Source organism: Pan troglodytes, chromosome 5 (assembly GCF_028858775.2).
Source record: "Pan troglodytes isolate AG18354 chromosome 5, NHGRI_mPanTro3-v2.0_pri, whole genome shotgun sequence".
Lineage (NCBI taxonomy): Eukaryota > Metazoa > Chordata > Mammalia > Primates > Hominidae > Pan > Pan troglodytes.
In genome coordinates this window covers 78,816,402-78,840,243 of record NC_072403.2, presented here as the reverse complement: position 1 = coordinate 78,840,243, position 23,842 = coordinate 78,816,402, and positions in this window count along the sequence as shown.

Genomic DNA, 23,842 nt, shown 5'->3' with positions numbered 1-23,842 from the left:
TGTTGGCCAGACTGGTCTCACACTCCTGACCTCAAGTGATCCAACTGCCTCAGCCTCCCAAAGTGCTAGGAATACAGGCATGAGCCACTGCGCCCAGCCCAAGGTACCCCTGTAAATCTTTTACTATGAGTTGGATAACTCAGAGTCAGTAAACTTTGATAAAACTAAAGGAAGCAATATAAATACTTTTCAATTAAATTTTTTAAAAAATTATTTGCATTAGACACTTTCTGTTTCTCTGGGTTGGGAGGTCTGTTCTTCTCTAACCTCCCTGCTTTCTAACTCCAACCAGTCACAAACTCAGCCCAATCAAATCTTCATCAGGATAGTCATGTTTTCGGTGTAAGATTGAGTGCCTGTCTAAGCTGCTACAACTCCAGCAATAACTGGAAGTTTTTACCTTCAAATATATGACTTTTATTTCTAAAGATTAAATTTTCAAAATGGTCTTGATTTGGTTTTAAATCAATGAAATGATACTGAAATCATGATGGAGTGTATTTGGATGAAGTTTTAGAAAAAGATCATTTTCTTCCACTGTGCATCTAATAAAAACCATTTAATAAATTCTTTCCTTGACTGGCTGACAGGGTCATCTTCCAGAAGATTGGGAACATAACAAGGAAACTTCAATTTTTACTTAATTTTGACAAAAAGACCATCCTGCCTACAGAGAAATAGTGATGAGAAATGTAGGGGAAAATGTATCAACTTCATGAGTATAGTTGGAAGTACATTCTTCTCTGCAGAAAAGCAGATTTTAATATTTAAGAAGATAATAAAATAATTCTGTGGTAATATAATATAACAACTTAGAAAATTTTAAGAGATTGAAGACAATATAGGACACTGACAAAAACCACCCAATTCTGGACATGCCACTTATGAATGATATAAACTTTTGCATTATCTGTAACAGAAGGATAATAATTGTGCATATCCAAGGCTTTGTTAAGAAGCTTGAATGAATTAAAATATATAAAATGCTTAGACAAGCACCTAGCAAAGGATCTGATTGAGACATTTTAATAATAAAATTCTGTAAATTTAATAAATGATAAGTAGAAGAAAAAGGAGCACTATAAAAACAAGTGATGTAGCAGCTCAGATAATTTTCCAATAAGGATTAATGTATTTCATAATAGGTAAAGAAGGGATACTTAACTATGGACAAATACGTGTATAGAATGAAAATATCATAGTCCCAGTGTGTATACTACAAAAATAAATTGGCACTAGTAAAATACATCAAAAAGAGCAAGAACATTTATGAATATGGATATACTCAACATTTTAGGCAAATCTTAAAGAAACAAAAAGAACTACTAAATATAATATATTAGCTTTTTCTCTATCGATGAGAACAATTTGCAAACTGAAAAGTGTTTGAGATGTATAGCTGTGAAACCTCTTCTCTGTGACAAGTGAAGAAAAACATTAAATCAATTGAAATCTCTAGATACTGAGGATTAAAAATGTGATGTGATAAATAATTTAAAGTGTGATTGTGCAATCATTGTTGGCTATCATCTATGAAGTGTTACAAGCAACAGGTTAAGGGCCAGAATTTAGAAACATGTAAATGATACTACACTTTTATAAATGGGAAAATGATATATTTTGGAACCTACAGGCAAAGTGCAGTAAAAGTTGTCGCTGGCAAAATTTGGATACCAAATATAAGCCAAAGAGTTTGTAAGCAAATTTGTAGTTGACAAAGAGCCAGGCTTACAAAATTCTAAACCCAGTCTTTCAAGTTTCTTGTTTTGTAATTCTGGTCAAGCTATCTCACTCTCCTGATTTACGAGTTTTCTCATCTAAAATGGAAAAGATTATGTCAGACACTATTTGATGTCTATTTTAACTAGAATATTTTTTAAACTTATAACTGTGTGATTCTGCCGTTGGCACGGGCAAAACCTCCCAAACAAAACATGTTTTGTTGTGTACATATTTGTGTGTACAAATAAAAGACGATAAAAATTAAAAGTAGCTTTGTTAAATAAAAATAAATTTAGACAGATGACATCAGGAAGACAGTGGAATATGAGGCTCCTGACTTTCCCACCTCCCACAAAGTTACAGAATAAACATTTCACACATGAACCAATTCCCTCTGAGAAAAAGCTGGAACTAGTTGAGAAATGCCTACATGTCAGGCAACTGCGAAAATGGACACGTAGAAATGGATAGGAAAAGATAAGACACATTGGCTCACAGACCCCACCCTGGCACAGCACCTTATGATCAGAAAGGAATTACCATCTCCTAGTTTCTCCTTGAGGAATGAAGGGATTGGATCATGGATATAGCACCCCAACTTCTGTATCTTCACTTTCTTGCCCAGAAGGTTTGAATATTAAATTACGTTGCATTTGGGACAAAACAGACTCTGCATTTCCAAGTCTCCCTAATCTAATGTGAACAAAAATATGGTTTTTAATAAGTACACAAGCACTTCCAGCAGCTATAACCCTCAGGATCACTGCAAAGAGAACAGGCTAAAATCCCCAGCTACCAGTTTTTCCCTGGAAGGGAATCTTCTCCGTATTTTTCCAGATGCTGCCCGAGTGTAGGGCTTCTAAGGAGCCAGAAGCAGAGAGACAATGGGGCAAATAAACAGTGGGCCTCTGGGAGTCTGAATGGAAAAGTGGGCACTTTCTTTTCTTTATTCCCCAGCTAACTCCAGTGATAAATTCAGGTCTTTATATTCTCCCAGGAAGGAGGGTGTGCATTCATTGAGTGCCCCAACTTTTAAAATTGCCACCAGAGATACTGGTTTCTAAATGACCTAGCTCTGGGAGTTGAAGTGGTTCTCGATTCCCAAGTCTCTCTAAATCACAGAGATAAGGAGGTGGCTTAAAAATGGGTTCACTTACAGCTGCCATCCTCCAGTGTCAGAGTGTGGGGTCTGAGTGAGAGTGCAAGCATATGTTGCAGATTTTCTCCCATGCTTACTGGAGAGCCCACTGTAGAGAAAACTCCAACTCAGCTTTTCCTTAAAGATCCAAAGAATTAAAAGACATACCTAACATGCTAACTTTTACAGCTACATCTTGAGGAGCTGACTTTTATCTCACCTGTTTTGGGGGTACTGACAGAACTTGGCACACCTTAATATCTTGGGGACCCTTAAGGACAGAGGCAACGGTTTGGACAAGCACAAAGGTTTGATAGGTATCTAGAACTTCTAGTTGGACAAAATTGGTGAAGTTCTCCTTCTACAGGAAGACAGACTGACAAGACTGGGAAGGGGGGATTGGCTTATCCAATGAGCAGAAACCATAACAAACAGTTAAAAAAAAATGAAGACATAATGTTCCAATTAAAATAACAAGATAAATCTCCAAAACACAACCTCTATTAAATAAAGATATGAGATTTACCGAATAGAAAATTCAAAGGAATTTTCATACAGATGTTCACTGAGACCAGGAAAGCAGTGCATGAACAAACTGATAATTTTAACAACAAAAAAAGGAAATATAAAAATGTACCAAACAGAAATCATAGAGGTAAAGAATACAATACTTACACTAACACATTCAATAGAGTGAATCAGATGCAGATTAGATAAATTGGAAAAAAAGACCAACAAACTAAAAAACAGGTAATTAGAAGTCAGTCAACCTGAGGAGCAAAAAGAAGGGAATCTTCATGAAATTATCAGTACATTTTTTAGGAGAAACTTTGAAGAACAGAAAGAAGTAGAATGATATATTCAAAATGTTGAAATAAAAGATTTCAAATGAATAATCCTATAATTAGCAAACCTGTCCTTCAAAAAAATAAACCTTTTAGACAAATGAAAGCTGGGGGAGTTCATAATATTTATGCCTGCCTTAGAAAACATGCTAAAAGAGGTTCTTTAAGTTGACATAAAAGGTTTCTAAACACCACCACAGAAACATAAGAAATTTCGACACTCATTGGCAAAGGTAAAAATATAGGCAAAAAAAGAATATTTTATTACTATAATAGTAGTAAGTTAATTAACTATAATCCCACTAAGAAGTTAAAAAATAAAAGTATTAAAAGCAAGTATAACTACATTATGTTAATAGAAGCAAAATGTAAATAGTTGTGACAACAATAGCAAATAAAGTGGAGAGATGAAAGTTAAAATTAGAGATTTCTTGGATACAGAAATTTAAGTTGTTATCAACTTAAAATATACTGTTACAACTATAAGATTTTCTACGTAGTTTCCTTGGCAAACACAAAAATAACTGTAGCCATTATACAAAGGAAAAAATATAGGTATGAAACCATTGCAATATATATATATACATATCTAAAAATAGGAAGAAAGAAAGCAAGATAGAAAAAGAGAGACAAAAGAACCACAAGACAAACAGAAAATAGTTAACAAAAATGCCAAAGGTAAATTCTTTCTTATTCAAGAATCACTTTAAGTGTAAATGAAGCAAACTCCCAAATCAAAAGATATAAATTGTCTTAATGAATAGTAAACAAGATCCACCTATATGTTGTCTATAACAAACTCAGTTTAGATTCAAGGGTACATCCTGGTTGAGAGTAAGAGATGAAAAAAGATACTTTATTCAAGTGGTAACCAAAAGAAAGGAGAAGTGTCAGTGTGAAGATGGGTGGGAAAATTAGAAAAATAAAAGTAGTGGCTATACTTATGTCAGACAAAATAGACTTCAAGTCAAAAACAGCCTTTAGAAACAAAAAAGATGATTACATTATGATAAAAGGATCAATTCAATAGGAAGATATAACATATGTGTATATATACACTCAATATCAGAACAGGCATATATATATATAACTTTTCACACAATAGCAAAAATATCTACATTCTTCTCAAGTACATACAAAATATTCTTCAGTATAGGTCACATAAAAGATTACAAAATAGGACTTAACATATTTAAGAGCAAAATTGTACCAAGAATCTTCTTTGACCACAATGGAATAAAACCAAAAATTGATAATAGGAAGAAAATGAGAAAACTCACAAAAACATGGAAATGAAACAACATACTCTTGAGCAATCACTGGGTACAGCACAGGTCAAATGGGAATTTAAAAACTATCGTGAGGCAAACTAAAATAGAACTGAACAAACTTATGGGATGTTGTACTAGCCAAGGTTCTCCAGAAGAACAAAACAAATGGGATATATGTGTATGTGAAAGGGAGTTTATTAGGGAGAATTGGCTCACAGGATTATAAGGTGATAGGCTGCGAGCAAGCTGGGGAAAGTGAGAAGCCAGCAGGGGCTTATTCCAAGTCCAAAAGCCTCAAAACCAGGAAAGCTGACAACTCAGCTGCCAGCCTGAGGCTGAATGCCTGAGAGTCCCCAAGAAACCGCTGGAGCAAGTTCCAGCGTCCAAAGGCCCAAGAACCTGGAATCTGATGTCCAAGGGCAAGAGGAGCAGAAGCAAGGATCTGGCATGGAAAGAAGAAAGGGGAACCAGAAACTCAGCAAGCAAAGTTGTCCCACCTTATTTGTCTGCCTTGTTCTAGATATACTGGCAGCCTATTGGATGGTGCCCAATCAGACTGAGGTTGGGTCTTCCTCTCCCAGTCCACTGACTCAAATGTCAATTTCCTGTGGCAAACAGACACAGAAGTAATACTCAATGTCAATCTCCTCCTCACAAACATACCCAGAAACAAGATTTTACCAGCCATTTAGGCATGCCTCAATTCAATCAAGTTGACACCCATGAAGTTGACAGCAAGCTGACACTTAATCATATCAGATATAGTAAAAGCATTCATGAGGGAAGTTTATAGCAATAAATTCCTAAATTAAAAAGCAGAAATATCTCAAATAAACCATCTAACTTTACACTTCACAAAACTAGACAAAAAGCAAACTAAAGCAAAGTTAGTAGAAAGAAGGGAATAACAGATCACAGTAAAAATAAATGAAATAGAGAATAGAAGAACTACAGAAAAAAATAAACAATACAAAAGTTTTTTTAATAAACAAAATGAACAAACCCTTAGCTAGATTGTCAAAGAAAAAAGAGAAAAGATTCAAATAAAATCAGAAATAAAAGAGGAGACATTACAAATGACTCAGAAACTGAAAAAGATCATAAGTGATTATAAACAATTATATGTAAATAAAGCAGATAAACTAGAAGAAATTCTTAGAAACATGCAACTTATCAAGACTGAATCAACAAATAGAAAGGCTCAATAGACCAAAAACAACAAAGACTTGAAATAATAATCAAAAGTCACCCAGTGAAAAAAAACTCAGGACCACACAGCTACACAGCTGAATTCTATCAAATATTCAAAGAATGATTACCAATCTTTTATGAACTCTTTAAAAAAATGGAAGTAAAGGTAATATCTCTGGCATTGCCTTGATACCAGGTCAGACAAACACAAATATAAGAAGAGAAAGCATCAGAACAATATCTCGTATGAGCATAGATGCAGAAGCCCTAAAAAAATACTAGCCAACCAAATTTAATGTCACATAAAAAAGATTATACATAATTACAAACAGGGATTGATCTTGAAGTGTCAAGTTGTTAAAAATAGGCAAATTCAATTGACATGATATATCCCATTAACAGAATAAAAAGATAAAAATCACACAATCATTCAATAACTGCAGAAAAAAATTGACAAAATTTGACATTTGTTAATTATAAACACATTTAATTAAATGTATATAGAAAGAAATTTTCTCAACTTAATAAAAACCATTTATAAAAAGCCTACAACTAATATCATAAACAATGGAGCAGAACTCAAATCCTTTTACATAAGATCTGGTATGAGGCCAGGATACCCATCTCCTCATAGTACTAGAAGTACCATTAAACATAGTACTAGAAGTACCAGTAAAAGCATTCAGACAAGAAAAGGAAATAGAAGCAATCCAAATTATAAGGAAAGAAATAATTATCCTTGTTGTAGGTGCTATAATCCTATGTATCACATGTCCCTAAAGACTCCACAAGAAACTGTCAGAACTAATCACTGAATTAAGTAAAATAGCAGGATACAAAATCAACATGCAAATATAAGTTGTATTTTTATGTTAATAATAATCTACCCCAAAAAAAGGAACTTAAAAAATCCCATTTATGATAGCATCTTTAGCCAAGCAAGTGAAAAACCTATATACTGAGAATTTAAAAACTTCAATGAATGAAATTGAATCAGACACAATAAATTGAGAGATATCCTGGATTTGTGAATTAGGAGACTACCTAAAGTGATCTTCAGATTCCATGCAATTGCTTTCAAAATCTCAATGGCATTTTTCACAGAAATAGAAAAACAATCCTAAAATTCATTCAGAACCACAAAATACTGTGAAGAGCCAAAGCACTCTTAACGGAAAAGAAAAACACAACAAAAAAGCTGGAGGCATTACACTTTCTTATTTCAAATTATACAAAAATATAGTAGTCAAAATAGTATGATACTCACATAAAAAGCAGACACATAGACCAATGGAACAGAATAAAGAGCTCCAAAATAAACTCAGTGTATACAGCTAATAATTTTATAAGGCCATGAAAATGACAAAATGGTTAAAGGATTTTGTGTTTTCTTCAATAAATTTTGATACAAAAACTGGATAGCCGCATACAGAAGCCTAAAGTTGGACCTTTGTCTTACACCATACACACGAATCAACTCAAAGTGGATTAAATAACAAAATATAAAACCTTACATCATAACACTCCTGAAAGAAAACAGGGAAAAACTCCCTGATGTGGATCTTGGCAATAGTTCCGTGGATATGAAACCAAAAACACAGCCAACATAAGCAAAGTGTCAGTGGGACATCAAGCTAAAATGTTCAATCCACCACTTGAAAAGGCAGTTTCTAAATTGAGAAAAAATAATGCAAACCACATATCTAAAAAGGGTTTAATTTAAAAAATATATGAGTAACTCATAAAATTAATTGTAAAAAAACAAATACAGTCATGCACTACATAATGACATTTCAGTAAAATGATGAATAGCATGTATGGTGGTGGTCCCATAAAATTATAACACCATATTTTTACTGTACCTCTTCTATGTTTAGGTATATTTAGATACACACATATATACCTTTGTATTAAAATTGCCTATAGTATTCAATACAGTAATATACGATACAGGTTTGCAGCCAAGAGTAATAGGAGTTTACTAGGCTATAACATCTAGGTTTCTATAAGTACGCTTTATGATTTTTGCACAAAGGTGAAATTGCCTAACGATGCATTTCTCAGTATATATTCATGTCATTAAGCAATGCAAGACTGCAACCCAAGTAAAAGAATGGTCAATGGACCCGAATCAATATTTTTTCACAGAAGACATACAAATGGCTAACAGAAATATGAAAAGGTGCCCAGTATCACTAATCATTAGGGAATTGCAAAGCAAAACCACAGTGAGGCATCGGTTTCACACCTGTTAGAATAGTCATTATCAAAAAGAAAAAGATAAACCATGTTGGTGAGATGTGAAGAAAAGGGAACCTTTGAGAATGTAAATTGGTATAGTCATTATGAAAAACAGTATGTAGTTTCCTAAAAAAACCATAATTTCTGTATGACCTACATAACTTTTTGCTGCATATATACCCAAAATAAATGAAATTAGTATCTCAAAGAGATATCTACATTCACTTGTTTGTTGAAGCATCATTTACAATAGCCAACATAAGGAAACAATCATAGTGTCCATCAGTGGATAAGTGGATAAAGAAATTATATATAATAGAGGTATTAAAATTGCCTACAGTATTCAATATAGCAATATGCTATACAGGTTTGTAGTCAGGAGCAACAGGAGTGTAGTAGGCTATACCATCTAGGTGTCTGTAAGTACACTCTATAATTTTTGTACTATATATATATAGAGAGAGAGGCAATTTCTATATATATCGCCATGTATGACAACATGGATGAGCCTAGAGGACATTATACTAAATGAAATAAGCCAGATTTGGAAACAAAAATGCTATGTCATCTTACTTATGCATAGAACATTAAAAAGTTGAATACATAGAAAATAGACTAGTGTTTATCAGAGGCGGAGAAAGGGAGAAAGTGAGGGAGATGTAAGTCAGAAGGTATAAATTTGCAGCTATATATGATGAATCATTCTAGAGATCTAATGTATAGCAGGAGGTCTATAATTAATATTCTATTATATATTAAAATTTTGCTAAGAGAGTAGAAATTAGGTGCTCTTACCACACACAAGAGGTAACTATGAAAGGTAATGGATATGTTAATTTGCTTACCTGTGTTAAACTTTTTACTGTGTATATGTTTATCAAAACATCGTGTCATACCCCTTATGTATATACAATATATATTTGTAAAAGACACATTTGAAAAATATAATTTGACTTAGGAAAAAAGAGCTTCTTTAAATAGATTATTACATTTGAAATAATGTTTTGTATAAGTGGAGGGGGACTATACCAATAGGAAGAGGAGAAATACTGAAATTAAGAGCATGCTCCTGATTATGAGATTTGCAAGGATCTCAAAGTCAGGCACAAAAGGACTTCCCTGTGTAAGGAAGAGTAAACAAAGCTAGAAAAAAAAGAGGTGTAAGAAAATAGAAAGAGTAAATGCAGTTTATGTTGTACATACATAAGTACATACAGAGTACAGTTGAGCAGTGAATGTTTTACCTTGAGGTCAGCCTATTTTCTCCAGAAGGAGTCTTAAGGAGCTTTTTTACATGCTGCCTCAAGCTGAAGGTGGGTCAAAGTTCAGGGGCTTGGGGGACAAAGAGAAGCTTAACCATAATTTGATCAAGTCAGATTTATAGGCATTTTTACAATAGCTCACTGGTGACACATAGTTCAGCTAATTATTTATGAGTGGAAGACTCAAAATTTGAAAGGGTTCTGCCTGGCCTTGTCATAGTAATAAACAAGGAGAGAATCCATGAGTAACATGGGAAGTAGTCCTTCTATAGTAAGCCTTTTCCTGGAACACAACATGAATTTTTGAACATCTCTGTTTTCCAGGTCCAAAATAGTCAAGGTACATGTATTTATGTGGATGTGTTTTTACTTTTCTATGATAAGTAGCTATAAACAGAATCTCTGGGTCTTGGGGTGTCAAAGAAAAATTGCGCTGGACAGAGTAATGAAAATGAAGATTTTATTCAATATTCTTGCAATAGGAAAGAGAGATTGAACTCAACTCCACTGAATCAAATTGTAAGCTAGTAGAAAAGTACTAAAGGATGTCAGAGGAAGGCTGGTCAAAGGTTTCAGAACATATGTGTTGGCTAATTGGTGCTTAGCTTCTGCTTTCCCACAGAGACCATGGAAGATAGGATAGGGGCACTCACTTTCTTGATGACTACATTTCAAATGAATGGCTTTCAGGTCATTGAGAATGACATTTCCTAGGCCCTAAAACTGGCAGGAGGCTGAAAGTATTTATATTTCAAAGCAGCAGAAAAAGACTTTATAATTGAAAGTCTTCCAGAGTAAATGTTCTAAGAAAAGTAAGGTTAGGTGCCTATATGAGGAAGAAACTTGTCTGATGTCTAGTCAAGTTGTTGAGAACATCAAGGTCAACTCCATCAACAGTAAGTTGACTTTTACCTTTCTAAGAAACTACCAAGTTGTTTTTCATGATAGTTGTGCCATTTTTTAGTTTTACTCTTTTATGCCAGAAACTTGCAACAACCCATCAGCAGGTGAAAGAATAAACAAATTGTGGTATATCTAAACAATAGAAAAATGCTCACAAATAAAATGAAAGCTGATATATGAAAAAACATAAGTGACGGTCACCTTATATCCATTAAAAGATGTCAGACAGGAAATAATACTTACTATATTATTCCATTTATATAAAAGTTTGAAAAGATAAGTCACATGTATAGTGAAAGAAAGTAGTTCAGTAGTTGCCTGGGGCTAGGGATAAGTCTGGGAAAGGAAGTAAGGAGGCTTTTACTGGGAGGATACAAATATTATATAGATCAATTGTAAAGGACTTGCATGGGCATATTAATTTATCAAAACTCACCAAAATGTATACCTATAATGAGTACATTTAATATTTTGTAAATAAAGCTCGATAAATTCTATTTCAAAAGCACAAATGCTGTAAGACATAATATCACTAAATCACTAAACCCACGTGTAGGAAGAAAAACACACACGTCAATTACTTTTCATTTTTATTGTGCAAAGTTAATAATTAGTTTTTTACTTATGTAAGAAAAAGATGTCTGGAGATCAGAGTATCTATGACCTCAGGCTCTTAAAAACAAAGCAGAAGGGTGGGGTAAGATCTTATTGAAATTTAAATTAATTTATTCATACTTTCTCTTGTTATGATTAGCAAGAAAGAGCAAAAAGTTCCCTAAGATATTCATAAGTGGTAACAAAATGTTCCCTGAGCTACTCAGTTCATTGTTCTTTTTCCAATCTCCCTGTAAACACCTTTTAACTTCAAAGCATGTAAAACAGCACAATGTTCAAATAACCTAGAGAATGTTTGTTTTGGAGAAAGATATATATTTTTTCTGCCTAAGAGGCGAATGAATTTGAAGAGCTGTGTATTTACCTGTACTATGATTATCTAAGTTGTCTAGATTATTTTGCTATTCTGATAAAATTTTAGGAGTATTTCGTCTACGTATTTAGTGTGCTAGCAAAATAAATGTGAGTCTTGCAGATTTGAGCAGAAAGACAAGTGAAGCTTGATTTCTTTGACAGGGGTTACTGGTCTACTTGATCAACGAATGGCTACAGATAATATGTCTTGATTTCTATTGGAACGTGACAATTTATGACATGAGATCCTGTGAGCCAGATAAACATTTTTATATGTTATAAAAAAAGGGTTGGAATTAATTGGTTAATCATGCAAACACAAAGTTGATAATAGTGATGGGAATAGCAGCATACCTACAACTTGGTCTTTGTCTCTTTTTAGTTAAAATCTTTGTCACTGATTTTACCAAACATCTTGATGGTGTGCCTGTCATTAGTTTGTTTGTCCTAAGGCTATTACCCTTCCTCTACCTCCTGTTCTGTTCAGCCTCTCAGAGGACTGGCCTGTCCAACTATAGACTCCCTCACAATTAGAGGATATTGGTAGAACAGTACAAGAGTGAGGAATGGAGGAAGGGAAAAAGGAAGAAGCTAGGAAATGTGTTCCTATCACTCTGTGTGTTAGATGGCTTTTTCTCTCTATTTCAGTTTCTTCTCAAAAGTGCCATTTTCTGTGTTCCTGACTCTTGCTGGGAAGCCCCCATGGTGTTTCCAGCTCCCTCATACAGCCTCCCATCAGCACTCAAGTTCAGCACCTTGTGCTTGATGGTGTTTTCTAAGATTGCTAATCTCTGAGTCTTCCTACTGCCCCTTCTTTGGCTTTTATCTCTTTCATACCTTTGTTAACTATTTTTTCATGTTAACTTCACTCCACTGAACTACCTGCCATGAACTCTGTTTCTCTGAATTTCCCTTTATTCTCACTGATACAGGTGCCATGTTTGTTAACATTGTAGATGGCATGAAAGTAGGATGGTCAAGGGGGTAGAATTATAATGTATCTTGACAAATGTATTTTTCATTTTATGCAGATATAATCCATTTTTTCAGAGTCTAAGATGTAAGATTTGATTCGTATATACGTACCTATGAGTTTTATAGTCATAGAAAATTGACTGTAACTATATGCTTCATAAGGTAACTCAATAGAGGTTTATGAACTTGTGCTCAGGATAAGAAGGCATGTGTATATTCTGGGAAAAGATGCTAAGATAAAAGTCTTAGTACAAAAGTATTAGCACCTGTGAAGGAAAGAGGGAGAAAACAGGTTTGGACAGAGTAAAGGGTCAAATTTTAATGCAGTCCTGAAAAAGACTTGGCAAGCAGGTAGGAAATACTAGAGAGATGACTGCCTTTCAGAATGTCCCACATAGGGCCTAAGGACCATGAGTTCCTGGCTCTCGTAGCCATGCCTTACTCTCCAGATGCAAGTTATCCATGGAAAGATGAGAGAGTTTTCTGTAGCGGAGGTGGACTCAAAAGAAACTGGAACTTGCCAAATGCCACCACCTACTCCATACCAGCCCCTACACCTCACAGCTGGGTAGAAAGTCTTTCCTTGAAGGGTATCAGGGTGGTGCATCTTCTGGTATTCCACAGCCTGGCTTTAAGTACTGGATCTCATTTTTACTCATTTTGTAATCTTGGAAAACTTTTAATGTCTATATGCCTCAGTTTACTCCTTTATAAAATGAAATAATAATATCTACCTGTGATGGTTAGCTTTATGTTTCAACTTGGCCAGGCTTTAGTGTCCAGAGATTTGGTCAAGCAGCAGTCTAGATGTTGCTATCAGGCTATTTTTCAGATGTATTTAATGCCTAAATCAGTAGATGTTTAGGAAATCAGAATATACTTCGTAATGTGGGTGGGCCTCATTCCATCAGTTGTGGGCTTTAAGTTAAAAGACTGAGGTCCCTGAAGAAGAATAAATTTTGCCTTTAAATTGCTTTTAGACTCAAGAATGCAATATCAACTCATAAAAGTTTTCAGCCTGAACTGTTATGTGGCTTAAATACATTGGGCTGCATAGCACAGTGCTTGACAAATAGTAAGGACACAATATATTGGCTCCTACTGTTTACCAGGTTTCTATTCATTACCAACTTAAATTCTGAATGCATTATTTTAACTTTAAAAATAATGAACCATATGTATAGGAACCCAAACCTTAATTCTTACATACGTAGTTCATTTTTTTTGAACCAACTGTATTTAAATCAATCTCAAGTACTTTAAGGAGTTTGTGTAATAATTAAATATTATACATGAAAGAAAATGTTAAGTTGTACTATTTTTTATTGTAGCCCCCTAAGCACTTTGTTTTCCCAGCAAGTCTCTGAAAATTTATCATGCAGATTACAGTATGATATTAGCCATCTTTTAGTACTAGAAGACTGTAAAATTCACTCCATGGTGTTTTAATGCATGAAGGTACTTTCAGAGTGTTTTATGTAGCATAATCCATTTACTAAAACTTTCAGTGCCCCTTGTTTTATGAGGTTCTGCAAAGATGACAGATGTTCCCTAATGTTTCACCCTGGGAATTCTCCCTTGAATAAAGTTGTCTACATAGGAAGCTATGAATATAGATTCAGTTGTTTAGAGAATGAAAATCTTCCAATTATAACACTATTTATTATAAAGTTCATAAAAATATTTGCACTAAAACAAAATGTTACTGGAGAAAGATGAGTAACTCAAGCTATCCCTTAATTGTCATGCAAAAAGTTGTTGCAAAACTGTTTTTAAATGAATGGAGGCTAAATGACCGTCTGTGTAGGAATAATGTGGAGAAATTGTTCATATAAAGATTTCTCTATTTTACCCATATCTACTGGTCAAAATCCACAGGAAGAAAGCCCCACATTTCCATTTTAATAATGGAATGAATTTCTTGTGATTTACAACCCTCTGCAATTGAGTTTAAAATACAGGAAATCACTCAAAAACAACTACATAGAAATATAGTTTAAACATACATAGAAATTTATCTGAGTGAAAGAGCTGTTAAACATGAAATGCTTAGTTATCTGTTTTGTTTTTAGTGAGAAACATAGTATTTTGGTGCATTGTATGCACTTCTAAGCAGGCACAGTGTCAGAAAGCAATTAATTTATCTTAGAAAAAGAATTAAGTTTATATCAACTTACCAAATTTATAGAAATATGTTTTAAACTAAGGCAAACCTAGTTCAATGACACAGATATGCTTTTTTGGAACTCATTGAATGATATGATATTTAAGACTCAATAACCAAGCAATTAAGTTAATAATTTGAACATTTTGATTTGATCATATGCATTCCTCAAAGCAATTTAATTTTCTTGTATAACGTTAATTATATCTGAATGATTAGCTCCTTATACCTATAGAGCTACAAATCAGCAGAACAATATGATCTGATGTCAAGTTCAAATTAAAAAGAAGGAAGTAACTAGTTATTGTCTTTTCAAATACTTTCTTCCTTAGTTCATACAATGACAGAGGAGCTGAAATTTATTTTAGTTTTTCAAATGTTTATTGAATGTATACTATGAACTAGCTACTGTTTATTAGTACCTGCCACATATATTAATAAAATGCTCTTCTTCAAGGGATTTGAAAATCAAACTTAATTAACTATTAAATTATATCTTGCATTGCATAAGAATTATGTCCACCTACAGGTACCAAAGACCCTGTCTAAGTTTCTTATTGCTACTATAACAAATTATCACAAATGTAAAGCTTCAAACAGCACAAATTTACTTTCTTGAAGTTCTGGTGACCGAAAGGCCAAAATCAGTTTCCCCGGGCTAAAGTCAAAGAGTTAGTAGACCTGCACTGCTCCTGGAGGATCAAAGAGATGATCTATTTTCCTGCTTTTTCTTCTTGCTTTTAGAGCTACATTCTTTGGCTCATGGCTTATTCTCCCATGTTCAAAAACAGCAGCTGTAGCATAGCATCTATCTATGTAATCAAATCTTCCTTTGCCTCCATCTTTTAAGAATTTTTCTAATTCTGTGAAGAAAGTCATTGGTAGCTTGATGGGAATGGCATTGAATCTACAAATTACCTTGGGCAGTATGGCCATTTTCACGACATTGATTTTTCCTACCCGTGAGCATGGAATGTTCTTCCATTTGTTTGTATCCTCTTTTATTTCATTGAGCAGTGGTTTGTAGTTCTCCTTGAAGAGGTCCTTCACGTCCCTTGTAAGTTGGAATCCTAGGTATTTTATTCTCTTTGAAGCAATTGTGAATGGGAGTTCACTTATGATTTAGCTCTCTGTTTGTCTGTTATTGGTGTATAAGAATGCTTGTGATTTTTGCACGTTGATTTTGTATCCTGAGACTTTGCTGAAGTTGCTTATCAGCTTAAGGAGATTTTGGGCTGAGACGATGGGGTTTTCTAGATATACAAACATGTCATCTGCAAACAGGGGCAATTTGACTTCCTTTTTTCCTAATTGAATACCCTTTATTTCCTTCTCCTGCCTAATTGCCCTGGCCAGAACTTCCAACACTATGTTGAATAGGAGTGGTGAGAGAGGGCATCCCTGTCTTGTGCCAGTTTTCAAAGGGAATGCTTCCAGGTTTTGCCCATTCAGTATGATATTGGCTGTGGGTTTGTCATAGATAGCTCTTATTATTTTGAGATACGTCCCATCAATACCTAATGTATTGAGAGTTTTTAGCATGAAGGGTTGTTGAACTCTGTCCAAGGCCTTTTCTGCATCTATTGAGATAATCATGTGGTTTTTGTCTTTGGTTCTGTTTAGAGGCTGGATTACATTTATTGATTTGCATATATTGAACCAGCCTTGCATCCCAGGGATGAAGCCCACTTGATCATGGTGGATAAGCTTTTTGATGTGCTGCTGGATTCGGTTTGCCAGTATTTTATTGAGGATTTTTGCATCAGTATTCATCAAGGATATTGGTCTAAAATTCTCTTTTTTGGTTGTGTCTCTGCCCGGCTTTGGTATCAGTATGATGCTGGCCTCATAAAATGGGTTAGGGAGGATTCCCTCTTTTTCTATTGATTGGAATAGTTTCAGAAGGAATGGTAGAAGTTCCTCCTTCTACCTCTGGTAGAATTCGGCTGTGAATCCATCTGGTCCTGGAACCCTTTTGGTTGGTAAGCTATTGATTATTGCCACAATTTCAGAGCCTATTATTGGTCTATTCAGAGATTCAACTTATTCCTGGTTTAGTCTTGGGAGGGTGTACGTGTCAAGGAATTTATCCATTTCTTCTAGATTTTCTAGTTTGTGTGCGTAGAGGTGTTTGTAGTATTCTCTGATGGTAGTTTGTATTTCTGTGGGATCGGTAGTGATATCCCCTTTATCATTTTTTATTGCGTCTATTTGATTCTTCACTCTTTTCTTTTTTGTTAGTCTTGCTAGCGGTCTATCAATTTTGTTGATCCTTTCAAAAAACCAGCTCCTGGATTCATTAATTTTTTGAAGGGTTTTTTGTGTTTCTATTTCCTTCAGTTCTGCTCTGATTTTAGTTATTTCTTGCCTTCTGCTAGCTTTTGAATGTGTTTGCTCTTGCTTTTCTAGTTCTTTTAATTGTGATGTTAGGGTGTCAATTTTGGATCTTTCCGGCTTTCTCTTGTGGGCATTTAGTGCTATAAATTTCCCTCACACAGTGCTTTAAATGTATCCCAGAGATTCTGGTATGTTGTGTCTTTGTTCTCGTTGGTTTCAAAGAACACCTTTATTTCTGCCTTCATTTCGTTATGTACCCAGTAGTCATTCAGGAGCAGGTTGTTCAGTTTCCATGTGGTTGAGTGGTTTTGAGTGAGTTTCTTAATCCTGAGTTCTAGTTTGATTGCACTGTGGTCTGAGAGACAGTTTGCTATAATTTCTGATCTTTTAGATTTGCTGAGGAGAGCTTTACTTCCAACTATGTGGTCAATTTTGGAATAGGTGTGGTGTGGTGCTGAAAAAAATGTATATTCCGTTGATTTGGGGTGGAGAGTTCTGTAGATGTCTATTAGGTCTGCTTAGTGCAGAGCTGAGTTCAATTCCTGGGTATCCTTGTTAACTTTCTGTCTCGTTGATCTGTCTAATGTTGACAGTGGGGTGTTAAAGTCTCCCATTATTATTGTGTGGGAGTCTAAGTCTCTTTGTAGGTCACTCAGGACTTGCTTTATGAATCTGGGTGCTCCTGTATTGGGTGCATATATATTAAGGATAGTTAGCTCTTCTTGTTGAATTAATCCCTTTACCATTATGTAATGGCCTTCTTTGTCTTTTTTGATCTTTGTTGGTTTAAAGTCTGTTTTATCAGAGACTAGGATTGCAACCCCTGCCTTTTTTTGTTCATATGGAACCAAAAAAGAGCCTGCATCACCAAGTCAATCCTAAGTGAAAAGAACAAAGCTGGAGGCGTCACGCTACCTGATTTCAAACTATACTACAAGGCTACAGTAACCAAAACAGCATGGTACTGGTACCAAAACAGAGATATAGATCAATGGAACAGAACAGAGCCCTCAGAAATAATGCCACATATCTACAACTATCTGATCTTTGACAAACCTGACAAAAACAAGCAATGGGGAAAGGATTCCCTATTTAATAAATGGTGCTGGGAAAACTGGCTAGCCATATGTAGAAAGCTGAAACTGGATCCCTTCCTTACACCTTATACAAAAATTAATTCAAGATGGATTAAAGACTTAAACGTTAGACCTCAAACTATAAAAACCCTAGAAGAACACCTAGGCATTACCATTCAGGACATAGGCATGGGCAAGGACTTCATGCCTAAAACACCAAAAGCAATGGCAACAAAAGCCAAAATTGACAAATTGGATCTAATTAAACTAAAGAGCTTCTGCACAGCAAAAGAAACTACCATCAGAGTGAACAGGCAACCTACAAAATGGGAGAAAATTTTCGCAACCTAGTCATCTGACAAAGGGCTAATATCCAGAATCTATAATGAGCTCAAACAAATTTACAAGAAAAAAACAAACAACCCCATCAAAAAGTGGGCAAAGGAGATGAACTTCTCAAAGGAAGACATTTATGCAGCCAAAAAAACACATGAAAAAATGCTCACCATCACTGGCCATCAGAGAAATGCAAATCAAAACCACAATCAGATACCATTTCACACCAGTTAGAATGGCAATCATTAAAAAGTCAGGAAACAACAGGTTCTTTAGAAGATGTGGAGAAACAGGAACACTTTTACACTGTTGGTGGGACTGTAAACTAGTTCAACCATTGTGGAAGTCAGTGTGGCGATTCCTCAGGGACCTAGAGCTAGAAATACCATTTGACCCAGCCATCCCATTACTGGGTATATACCCAAAGGACTATAAATCATGCTGCTATAAAGACACATGCACACATACGTTTATTGCGGCACTATTCACAATAGCAAAGACTTGGAACCAACCCAAATGTCCAACAATGATACACTGGATTAAGACAATGTGGCACATATACACCATGGAATACTATGCAGCCATAAAAATGATGAGTTCATGTCCCTTGTAGGAACATGGATGAACTTGGAAATCATCATTCTCAGTAAACTATCACAAGAACAAAAAACCAAACACCATATATTCTCACTCATAGGTGGGAATTGAACAATGAGAACACATGGACACAGGAAGGGGAACATCACACTCTGGGGACTGTTGTGGGGTGTGGGGAGGGGGGAGGGATAGCTTTGGGAGATATACCTAATGCTAAATGACGAGTTAATGGGTGCAGCACACCAGCATGGCACATGTATACATATGTAACTAATCTGCACATTGTGCACATGTACCCTAAAACTTAAAGTATAATAATAATAAAATAAATAAATAAATAAATGAAAAATAAATCTTAATATTGTAAAACAAAGAAGAATTTTTCCAATGAAATTGGGTCCACACAGATAATATACAATGATCTATCCTAAGATCCTTAATCTAGTCACATACAAAAAGTCACCTTTTCTACACAAGAAATATTCACAGATGCCAGGGATTAGGTCTTGACTATCTTCAGAAGTGATTTCCAGCCTTTCACAAAGCCCCAAACAGTGTCTCAAGCCAAAATAGAAGGGTACTTTTCCTTCCTATAAGTAAAAATTTGGTGTAGGAGATAGAAGCTAGAGTGACAGCACTGCAGTGTTGTCAGGGAAACAGAATCATTTCAGCTCTCTTCTACACCATTCTTCAAATGCTTTTAAGATGGATTCTGGAGCTCTAGCTATTGTAACTATACTTTATGCTTTAGGTAAAAGAAAGAGTGGAGGAGCAAAGATATATAAATCTGCTGTCTCATTCTCTTTAACGAAGCTTATCCAGAAATTCCACCCAAGAACTTCATGTCACTTCTCATTGACTAGTGCCCACTCACACGTTCTTGTCTGCTTATATAGAAGACGCGGTATGAAATTTTTTAGCTATAGATTGTTGCCTATATAACATTGTGTTTGGGAAGAGGAAAATGGGAATTTGGTACTAGTATCTGCTGTTATACATCAATATTTATTAAGTCACTTTATAAACCTATATTTTTGGCATATCTATAATAAAATGCATACATTATTAAGTCGGTAATTATATCATTTCATAGTAAGATCATTGCTTACACAGTAAAATACAAACTCTTGTTGCTGAAATACACCATCTTTAAAAGTTGAGGCCGTTTCTTTGGGTGTGTGTGAAGAAAAGGAGATTGAGTATTTGACAGTTATGCTGTATCAGAAACACATGGCAGCTGTTATTGTATCATGCAATACAATCCACAGACACTAAGATTATAATGCCAGTGCTGGAAACGAAAAGTTGAAAGAACCGCAGATGAAGATGACTCAATTTACTTGTTTTTCTGAAGAACGAGAGAATTATTCTGCAAGGATTTGGGGCAGAAATTTGAAATAGTCTATTCCATTTTGTCTTACCTCCTGATTAGGTAGCTGAGATCTGAGTAACAAATCCTAGTATAGGCATTATACAGAAACATTCCCAATAAGTTTCCATTTTTTTTTCTACTCAAAGTATACTATTAAAATGAAAACATATTAGTAAATTATGCTCTATAGAATAAAATATAAAATAGGATAATTTCTGGAAATTTAAAAAAAAATGTTAGATTTTAGGGTTTGGTTTACTCTTTTAAAATATCTTGAAAACACTTTGCTCTGTTTACCACATCCTCAGTGCTATTTATCTTGAGTGAAAAAGCTAAGTATACTCTTGTTTTTTTTATTTTTAGCCTCCCACAGCTGTTTACATTAAAAATTGCATCTAGACAGAATTGCTTCCCTGTGGCACAAACCACATTGTTTTGCTTTGGGGTTTCAAACATCGGAGGTAACTTTGAAATGTTCAGCTAAGTGCCTTGCACTCAATAACGTGACACTACTCCCTCCTCGTGCTATTCCGTCTCACTTGCTGCTCCCTTTTAGGTGCTTTTGTGACATCAGTCCCTCTGACTCATCTTAAATGTTGAGATTTATCCCAGTTATTTTCCTGTCTCTGCACTTGCTCTCCCTAGGAGATTTCATTGTCCTTGTCTTGTTTATGGCATTCATATCTGTATCCCCAGCGTAAATCTCTCCTGTAAGCTGCAGCTCTTTAAGTTTAAATGCCTATTAGAGTTTTCCATTGAAATGTCTCACAGATACCTACAGCTGAGCCTGTTCAAAGCTAAAATCTCTCCCATTTCCTACATATCTACCCTCTCTCTTTTGTCTCTTCTATTAATGAAAGGCACTATCATTCACTCAATAGCTGAGGTAGGGAACAAGGCATTACTGCATGCCTTACTCTCATTTGTGGCCCTCACCTCTACCTCAGCCCTATCCAGTTACTATGTTCTATAAACATTCATTTCAAAATATCTTTAGAATCCCTTCACTGTATTCATCCAAATCCACCACAGATGTTCACATTAAGATGAAAATTCCTATTCTGAATAATCCACAGCTTTGCAACTGGCCTTAAGATTTTTGCATTGACACATCATCTTCCCAGTCCTAACCCTCATTGCAATGCACTCTTCTGAAAGCTTGTGTCTGATCATGTCTATCTCCACTTAAAAACTCTTGGCTTTAAACCCAGTTTCTTTGAGATGACTAGAAAAGTCCTTCATAATTCAGGTTCTGTTTTTCTCTCCAGGAACATCTCATTCTTCCCACTGCACACTCCAAATGTACTAAACTTTTTTTTTTAATTCCTGACTATGTCATAAACTTTCCTAATTGTGCATACTTACTAAGCATAAGATCTGTTCTTTCCACCTGAATACCTCTTTAATTCAAGTGCTAATAAATGCTTTGGATCAGAGTTTAAATGTTTCAACCCTTTCTGTTTCCCCAACCTAATAAGAATAACACACATACACCACACCATGTGATCTACTCTTGTAAGATCCCTTTATCTTTGCTGTTCTTCCCTTAGACATTCAGCTTCAAAGGGTCTCCGTGTGCTTGTATTAATGGATACAATAATCTTACATTTACCTCTATTGTTTTAAAAGATGACTAGTTTCTGTCCTAATCCCTATAAAGAAGATTTTAAAAATCAACATCCAGTGTCTAAGAGAGGAGGTGTGTATTAGGGGAGAGTGATCACAATAGGAAGCAATATAAAGACAACAAAAATATGACTGTCTTCCTTAACCTGCTTTTTAAAAACTGGCCTGAGGAGCGCGGTGGCTCACACTTGTAATCTCAGCACTTTGGGACTCCAAGGCAGGTGGATCACCTGAGGTGAGGAGTTCGAGACCAGCCTGACCAACATGGTGAAACCTCGTTTCTACTAAAAAAGAAAAAAAAAAAAAAGAAAAGAAAAAAAATTGCTGGATATGGTAGCGGGCGCCTGTAATCCCAGCTATTCTGGAGGTTGAGGCAGGAGAATTGCTAGAACCTGGGAGGCAGACATTGCAGTGAGCCGAGATTCTGCTATTGTACTTCAGCCTGGGGGACAGAGCGACATTCCCCTTCAAAAAAAAAAAAAAAAAAACTGGCCTGAGGAAAGGAGAGGAAGCTAATATTCCTTAGATTTGTGTGTTCTTTGATGCAGGAAACACTCAGAAATACCTTGAATGCTCTCTTACTTTTTTTGAACCACCTCTATGAGATAGAAAACTCCATTCTAATTAGTTCACTCAGCCAAAATATATTTGGAAGCTTAGTTAGTTTTCATGATTGTCCACAGGGATTACCGAACTGTCTTTAACCCTCGTTTATATGATTCTCTGATTCAGATCACAGTAACTTAGAATAAACAAAGCAGCAGAAAAGATTAAATACATTAAAAGGTATTCAAGCAGGACAGTAACAGGTTAAGTCCAAGCCTGAGAGAAGAGAGCAAAATACTTTCTTGATGAGAATATTTAACTCAGAAAAATAAATATTATTTTTTTACATACAACTATTCACTCATTCAATATATCTTACTAAACAGTATCACATAGAGCAAAACTATTACATTAATAAGTAATTCAACCAAGAAGAAAAGAGGAAACGGTGCTAAAGTTGGTGAATACATTTGATTAAATGAAATATTTATATAGTTTTTCCACAAAATGCTTAGTTTACAAAAGGAAAAATAGTCTACAGAGTCATTACACTCTGTGGTACTAGTGTAGAGTCATCAGATATCTCCTTAGTCAAGTAATCAATGTTAAAATCACCAGTAATGGGGGGAATTAAAATGTGCACTATCTAATGGATTCAGTGAGAACAATGCATCATAACTCTGATGATATTCTGCCAAAATTGCATTACCGGAATTGAATCATGAGGAAACATCAAACAAACCCAAATTGAGGCCCATTCTTTAAAATAACTGCTGATAACTTCAAAAGTTTCATGAATGTCAATGCAAGACTGTGGAATTATTACAGAATGAGGGAAAGTAGAGAGACTAATAATAAATGTAACACATTATTCTAGATTGAATCATTTTCCTATGAAGGACATTATTATAATAATTAGGGAATCATAAATAGTGATTTCGAATTAGAAGATAACATATCAATGTTAATTTCTTGATTTTTGTGTTGATACTTTGATTACAAAATATAATTTTTTTTCTGTAGGAAATATTCACTAGAGATTTAAGGATGACAGGGACATTCATTTAGCAATTTACTCTCAAAAGTCCTAGGAAAAACAAAAAGTCTCTTACTTGCTGTTTTACTGTAAAATTGAAATTATTTAAAATAAATCATAAAATTGAAGAAAAAAGGTAAAAAGGACTTGTCAAATAAAATTGAATACAAATTCTGACTCTGTTGTCTGAGAACTATTTTATCTCAAAACAATTTATGTAAGCTTTATTTGATTT